Here is an 8889-nt window from a genome sequence, read left to right on the forward strand (position 1 = left end):
TATGGTCAAGACAATACAGGAAATGGAAAGAGATTCATGCATTTTTAACTTGATCAAGAATGTTTCATGATATTGCTTGCATTCGAAGATGTCGCCACCTGCGGTTCAAGGTGGATGATGGATGTTTATGCAGACCAAGCGGCTTCTCATGATAATGGAGTCTCACGCAATAGACCATTCTGACCATCTCGTAAATTGCAGCGTAGAATTAGCACAAGCACTACAGGTCTTGTTTCGCTCTAAGACCAAAAGCTACCTTACGTGTGCTTGACGCTATTACAGGTATGTGCTACAAGCTTATAGGACAAGCGTTTTGATGTGTTTGGATCGACAATCATTGAGATAAACATGGTTTATCAAAGTTTTAGGATGATAGAGCTTTCCAACATATGGTTGGTTGGTGTTTTAATAGGTTTGGCCTATTTTCAAGGATCATAAGTTTGCAAGATCGAGTATGCAATCAGTCAAAGCGCATTTCTCTTTTAACTTGCTAGACAAAGAAGATTACGCCTGAAGATTGACGTCAAGTTTTATATTGACCATTGTTTTTAATAACTTTGTCTAGTCAGCTTTGAAGACAGTCCTGCAAATCATTGACTGTTTTGTCTATGACAGCATGTCCACATCGTTCGAAGCGATCATTTGGAACAATTGTCACAACGCGAAAAAATTGAATTGTAGTGCAGTGCATGACACTTAAATCAGCAACTTTAGTGACCATGCAAGAATCGCTGAGGCTAAACTTAAATACAAATTACTCAAAAACAAAGCCTTTAGGAACAGAGTATGCCCTAAGCTTCCCTCCACAAGTCCCGAATTTTATTATCTTAACATTTGGAGCTGACAAATATTAATTTCTTGCAGGTTATTGTCAATAAACTGCTCAGAAAATGTAACGGTATGTCCTGTTTCATCACATTATTTCCTATAAGATAAAGAGTATATATTATTTCCTGTGAGAGGAAAAAATAAAGAAGTACAAGATTATTATCTTTATTAATTTTGACTGATAATGAAACGGGCTAAAGTTGCCCTAATGTTACACCGTCCCCGTTTAGTACACTTGGTGTGCTTAAGGGGATGGTCAATTACTTAAATAAAGTAATTAGACCCAACACTCGGGTGTGGTGCACATTTAAGACCAACCCTCGTGGATGTGATGCACATGGGTGCATTCACGTGAGGAGGGATGACGCCCAGCGTCATCCGTGATGACGGCTAACGTCATCCGTTACGCGAGGTATCTAGAAAGATACGCTCGCAATACATATTAATGTTATCTGCAGAGATGACATATTTGATTGGTAAAAACAGGTATTTTTATTTAATTCTATTAAATATAAATCAGTCTGAAATTTACTACCTACTTGGTAAGTGCGCACGAGGAGACGGATTACCGCTCCCGTGACGTCACTTCACCAGAGTTCTTAGTGTGTTGGGTGAGGTCGCTTGCGCGCCCACCACAACTACCTCACTGCACGCAAGAGAAGCAGGTGCAAACCGCTTCCTCGCTGTGCTAGGGTGTGTGCTAAGTAGAGCGTGGCCGCATTACGACGTGCCCGCCTACACTAGCTACTTATAAACTTCTTCTGCTCGGCGTATACGTTAAGCAATCGAGGCACTTCACCTTCACTGCAATCAGTGTAGGTTGACTAGTACAGTTGTCAGTACAAGCAAAGGATGCCCCGTTACACCTGGTAGCACTTCGTTGTCCGTCAAAGGCCTACGCACGTTCATTCCAACATGGATATGTTGGCTGAAGAAGGACGAAGCTTTTTGACCCCCAAGAAGGCTATCGCGCAACGCGTAAAAAATTCACACATTTTGGTGACCTTGAATGGAGAGCGGTCGAACGTATGAGTCCGACCGTAGACGGGCCAGCCGTTAGCGCCATGTTGTTCGCTCTACAAAGAGACGAGCAACATGCAGCTGCATAGCCGAGTTCATTCAACACGAACTCGACGGGGCCCAAGAAAAAGAAGCCTTGCTTCACCAGCAAGGCTCTCAACACAGCACAACACACGGAGGTGTTGAGAGATCAGGGTGCTTAACAGATGGAACTGTTGAGACGGTAGCATTTATATGCTGCTTATAGGCCGACGCTTCCGCGTCGACCCAAAGCTTAAAGATAGAAATATCTAAGTTTAAGGCAGTAGAAGGCGACTCCCTTTTCAGATGGTTCGTCGAGGTAGACGACACCATAGAAGCTCGTCGTATCAGTAATGATGCGACGAAAGTGAAATTTGGCATGTTCAACTTAGCCGGACGTTCCATATCTTGGGCCTTGAGGCTCAAGCTTCACGACTCTTTAATTTTTGAGTCGTATGAGGTCTTTAAGATCCGGCTCAGATAAACATTTGAGCTGCCACGTGCCGAATTCAGGGCTCGATCCGAGCTCCTGGATTTGAAGCAGGGCAAGCGTGACATTCCGGCTTATGCCCAACATATACGATACCTGGTCAGTTGTACCATTTGTCATCCAATTGATGAACAAACACAGGTGACTGTGTGTTAAAGGTTTTGCAGACGGACCTGTTAAGACCCACCTGTTCCGGCTAGAATTAGGTTCGCTTGACCAAGCGATCTATTTAGCGAAACAGGAGGGCTTTAGCCTGAAACAAGCTTTCGTCCGCTCGGAAGCATATCGTCCACCGAGACGACAAGAAAACGGGTCCAGAACCCCAGGATCTCCCGTATGTAGAGAGCAAAAAACCTCGATTTTGAAGTTACAAGCAGCTACAAAAATGAAATCGATGTCAAAAGACGGGCCACTACGCATATGAGTGAAGTGCTCCACGGCCAGTGCATTAAAACACTGAGCAAAAAGACCGACCTCTCGCTAGGAACAGCGGAGGACGCGGATCTGACGCTGTTGCGAAATCGCAACGGCGGGGCGGATCGTCAAAAAAACTGTCGGGATCTGTAGGTGCGGAGCGCCCTACTGATCCAGCAACGTCAAAGAATTTGCAGGCCTTTTGACGGAAATTTCTCCTCACACACAAAAATTGTGTGTAAATACCCCAGGGGATGAGGTTAACCTCATCACCCTGAACAATATAGTGGCAAAATTTACATTCACTTAAGTCCCTAGTCGATTGTGGGGCGTCGAACAATTGTATTCGACGCGAATCGCTAGAAGATCGCAGGCACAAGTTTGTTGAGCGCGATAACCCTCTAACGACGATGACAGTGCGCCTAGCGACAGGCGCATCTGTAACAGTAAAGAAACGTGTAGTTTATATCTAATACACGTTAAAGCATAAGCAGTATGATGATATTTCATCGAACAGGACAGATTTGCTGTCATCCTTGGATTACGATGGCTCAGAAAGTAGAGCCATGCATCAACTGGCAGCATCAAGCCATGACGATGCCTTTCTCTCGTTCATTAGATGGGCCTCTGATGCTCGTCTTGGAGCATCCACAAGCGTGTAAATCACCTAAGAGTGAGTGCGATGACCCCACTTGTGGCTCGGTCGTTCGCACGACTGCACAAGACCTCAGTGTGCATACCCATCACACTGTGGAGTTTGATACCGACGGCTGTGCATAAGCACTGACAGCGTCGAAGGTCTACCATTGTGACGTGGACATAGTTACTGACGGCTGTGCACAAACGTAGGCAGCGTCGAAAGTCTGCCATTGTGAATCGGGCATAGTCACCGACGGCTAAGCACAAGGACAGGCAGCGTCGAAGTTCGACCAATCGATAATTTAAGTTGTACGAACCAAGGATGTTTGCTACAAAAGCAACCTTTCAACAAAATTCGAAACGCCTTTCTGTAAGAGACAGTGTGAAAGTTCTAAATTGACTGAGGAGTCGATCATAGAGGGTCTCGCAGTAGTTGCGCAACCACTGCTCGAGTTAGTTGGGGAGGATACTTTCCCAGGTTAAATAAGAATATGGGTGCCATAAAACGTGATGGAAGAAGTCCTCAGTACTCTACAGGAAGAAGTCTTGGGCACCTTTGAATACAAGTTCCAATGTAGAAAGCGAGGTAAATGTAGAAAGTGAGGCACTGAAGGTCTAAGTAAACAATAATTAAGTGTTGGCTCTTACACTTGATCTGATAACGCCTCCGAAATTATTTTTGGAGATAACTCATGTGCCAACGCTCGAATCGAAACAATTTTTGCGTAATCTGCGTAGTGGCAAATTCAAGCAGATCTACGTACTTGTCATCTGCGACAAATACATGGCCGATACTCGGTCGGCAATACTTTTACCTGAGAACGAATGGGCTCTCAAACGCTCATCCATGAACGAAAGTGTCATCGATGGGAAGACTTGGAAAGAAGGTTTTTCGTCCCAATCCTGCGAGTCATGAAGACTAATCATTTATATGAAGATTTCAGGATGTGTTCCCTGATTCGGTACCGTGAGAGTTGCCTAAGGATAAAGGCACTCGATACGAGATCAACCTGATACCAGATTCGAAATAATGTATCATGAAGTAGTAGTCACTGCCTCGAGAACACGTATTATCGACCGACAAGTTCTTTGCCGGTCACTTAGCAGCGAGCCATGTGAGGTAATTAACCTCCTCACAAAGCTCTCCGACCTTCTGTCTGTGTAAAGCAACAGGAGGATGGCGCATTGAGCACGCGCTCAATAAGTTGAACGCTGCAGCGATACCGGCTCAAACGCCGGTACCACGAAAAAAAAGACGTTATTATGAATGGTATGTCAAATAGTTCTATCTAATCGTCAATGGATTTGATTGATGGATTCTATCGAATCCTCATGCGTGATCAGGATATCCCGTTCACAGCAGTAAGTACCCCAATCGGAATGCTATGGGAGTGGCTAGCTTACCACAGGGGCTTAGGAATGCCCCTGCGTCATTTAACAGATGTGGAACCAATCTTTTAAGATCAATGCGGGATTTCGCACCGAGTTATTTGGATGACGTCTTCGTTCATAGCAGAGCCATGAACGGAAAGTAGGACGTTAAAGTACATCGTACTCACATCCTTAAGATTCTACACTTCTTCTAAGCATAAATTAAATGCAAATCTTATGAAGTGTATATTCGCTCCAAGCAACACACCACTTCTTGAGTACATCGCGGGTAAACACGGTGTAAGCCCTGATTCGGAAAATATCAAGGCAATCACCCACTGGCCTACGCCAGTCGATTGAAAGGAACTTCAAAAGTTCCTCTGCTATGTGGCGTACTTACACAAGTACTCTCACAGTTATGCCGAAATAATAGTACATCTTCGTCTTTGTTGAAGACAAATTTTAAGTGGTCATAGATCGTTGTTTGTCAGCGTTCCTTTTAGGGTATCAAGCAAAGCTTGATGCAATCGCCATGCGGACCAAGACAGACCATCCATGTGGTCTGAAACGCCAGCGATTTTGCAATCGGCTGTGCGTTGATGCGATATGACACAGACGGCGCAAAGCGCGTCTTCGCGACAGCTTCAACCAGCCGAACGCAATAACCGGCTGCATGACAAGGAACTCCTTGACATGAAATATGTACTGGCTCTCCACAGAAAACTTGAGCTTTGTGAAGAAAGACAACCATCTCGCCATTATTTGCAAGACGTGTGGAGTGTTAAGAGCCGTGCGTAAAAACTTGTAATCCGTACAAACAATAGCTGGTCTATGTCCCAATAGATATACCCTTAACTTTATAAGTCAGGATGATTTAATGTCATCGCTGATGCCCTTCCTCGTCGACCCGATTTCGAGCCGGCTGCGCAAATCAACAGTGAGCATAAGGCAACTGTTAAAATAATAGGTAATCTGTCGTCAACATTACTTGACAACTCAAGAAGAAATTTATAAGAGATAATCAAGAAGATAAGGCTCTTGAAGGGTTGATGGGTTACCTTAAAAATCCATCGCAACAACCTTGAAAGGATCGTCGAAATTGTTTCGATCCTCAACGGATCGATACTCAACACGCAATCGGTTACTGTACAGCCATTGCTGGCGACACCATCCCCACCCATAATGACTTGCGCTGACCCATCATGTATGAGTGCCACGATGCACCAAAAGTGGTTACGTATTTGTGGACTTCGTCTTCGGGCGTCCCGAGGACGATTACAAGAATAATGGCACTCTTTTATTGATCGTTTTAGCAAGATGGTCTATCTTGCTGCAGTCCCGGAGTCGATCCCAGCCAAAGGCTGTGCTCAAGTCTTCGTTGACACGATATTTCAACCCCATGGCTTACCCCATGAACTAGTCTCAGATCGAAACCCCAGATTCACGGCAGAATTTTGGCAAACTAAGTTTTACTCACTTAGAACACAGAACTAAACGTCAGCTTCTGACTTGAAATAGATGGTCAAAAAGAACGTGCTAATCGTACCCTCGAAGAAATACTTCGCAGAAACGGCCATTCTTTTACGGGTTAGAGCGAGTTCTTGCTTATTGTAGAATTTGCTATAAACAATTCAGTGCATGCTTCTACAAAGCACACAACGTTAATCGTGGCGCTTACGTCATCCGCGTATACCCACCTTGTTTGAGAGTGACTCTTATTCAAGAGGGGAGGGACTCGCTCGAGCCGAGAAAATTCTAGTTCTTGCTCATCCCGCATAAGCAAAGGTCAATGCGAAGGATACCAATGTTGATTTATTAAACCTTACAGGGGACAAACTTAGTAATAACAATAATGCTATTACTGACTTTGATAACGATGCTTAAAGACTCAGCATCGAAAAAAATAAAAATAGTGAGAACAATATTGCTCTCACTAATAAGGAAATGACATCTCCGCAGTGCGCACCGGTCGCACTGAAGACAAAAACAATACCAAGTCAGCAGGTGATTACCTGTTGGCTGGAAAAGCAGTGGTTTGTTTCGTACAGGATTCTCGCTGATGCGGTGGACCGACAGAAATGGAACTCAGAAAAAAATGGAAGTGCAAACATACTTTCATTTAATGATAGTGACCTAGTCTTACTGTCTACGGTAAACCTACAAAAACCACCCCCGGTGAACCCTAAAATATACTAAAGTATGTAGTGACCAAGGAGAGCAGTAATAAATGACTAGTTCAGGTTTTTGGCCCGTCTCGCACAACATCACTAAGGCAATTCGTAAACGATCGAGCTGCCTCGTAATATGCGTACACATCCTACGTTTACTGTCGAGCGTCTCCTCTCGCATCATCAGTACGAGGCTTTTTTTCGATTCTGGATTACACCGGAAGGATCTAAGACATCCGTCAAAGCCTTATGGATCGGAGCCAAAGCCTTATAGTCTTGAAACAGAGTCTGATCTCATGAGCCAGACGATCCACTCTTACCTCCAGCGAAGATATTTTCTGACGAGCTGCCACCAGCGCGTTTTGAAGGGACTGATGTGTCCTATCATTCACCAGTTGAACAGTAGCATCCTGCGCACAATTTTCCAACCGGTCACGAGAAACATTATCAACCGTCACCGATAATTCGCGGCGACGGGATCGCTCGTGATCAATAGCCTCCCTCAAATAGTGAAAGGTGCGATCCAATCACGATGTTGATTTCGGTTTGTGAAACGAGGCGAAACCGATCCCCCTTCCAAATCCATTGTCGGATTCGAGTGGAGAGAAGCGTTTGCTTGTTGAAAGCTTTTCGAACCACCGTGAGGTAAAGGTGGTTCAAAGGAGTTATCTTGTTCGTTGGCGAGGGTATCCACCATCGCATATAGTTGGGAAACCTCGTTCTCAACTGATGTTGGACGTTACGTATCTCGTCTTGCAGTACGACGAGACCCATCCTCCTCGACAGCAGGTCCATCGGAGAGAGAGCCTTCCCGCGCTCGTAAAAGGTTTGAAGGTTCTAAATCCCTTCGCGCATCTCACAAGAAATGAACGTCCTCCAATGAGAATCTTTAAGGTTTTATGTCTCTTAGGGGCATGACCAGCACCCTTAGATCGGCATGGACATGAGTCTCCCCACGAGAGGCAAGGTAACCGTGCCTCTCAAGACAAACGGTGCAGCTTGTAGCGTGCAGCGACTACGGTCCGTTTTTCAAACCGTTCACAAAAAGCATCCATTTTGTTAAGCCATTTCCGAGGCTATACTTTGCACGTTCTGTGCGAATGCTTCTAAAGATTGGAACAAAGGAGTTACATCCTTTGCCCGCTTACGGGTGTACCACCGATGCCAGAAAATGTCATTGATAAAGAATTTCGTTTCATCCTCACCAGGCTTGTAAAGCCTGGATAAGTCGAACAACGGGATATGGTATGACCGTTGGTCATACCAGACCAACGAGTTAGGTTGTTCTTAGAGGGCAACCAAGGCTTTTTTCGGGAGCAAGTCGCAAGACATTACTGTCCTTCCCCCGTTGGCTCATGTTCCGGTTAACGCTAACATGGCTCTCGGTGTTATCCTTACAATCACTCCGCTTTTTCTGGCGATGCATACTGACACCACCAGTAGCAATCATACTAAGAAGTGACCTTTACGATCACTTCGTCCTGATGATGCATACTGACATCACCAGAGTTGTCGTCGTTCACGGAGTCATCACACGATGACTCCAACCAAAAGGGTCTTCAAAGCGTCAAACAACTCTGTCATCACCTCTTCAGTTGGTACGCGAGAATTCGAAGGTTCACGGACGTGGCTCCGGTTGATTCGGAGGCTTAAACAGTTTCACCGAGTCGGGCGATCACGCCGACTGGCCCAGTCACCTACAATGGGAGTAGCAGGTGACATTTACCAGTCACCTCAAATTAGAGTAGGAGGTGTGTGTTTTTCCGCAGAAGACGTATTAGCGTCTACTGAAACATTTGCATTGGCGTGGACACAATCAGAACCGAACTCCACGAAGGGCAATTGGTTGCTTCATTCCTTATGAGTTGCTACCGCATGCAATACATCCGCCACGAACCGATTTGCACGTTCTGTTTGACCATCGCTCTGATCATGATC

This window comes from Bremia lactucae, linkage group LG11 (assembly GCF_004359215.1).
Source record: "Bremia lactucae strain SF5 linkage group LG11, whole genome shotgun sequence".
NCBI lineage: Eukaryota > Oomycota > Peronosporomycetes > Peronosporales > Peronosporaceae > Bremia > Bremia lactucae.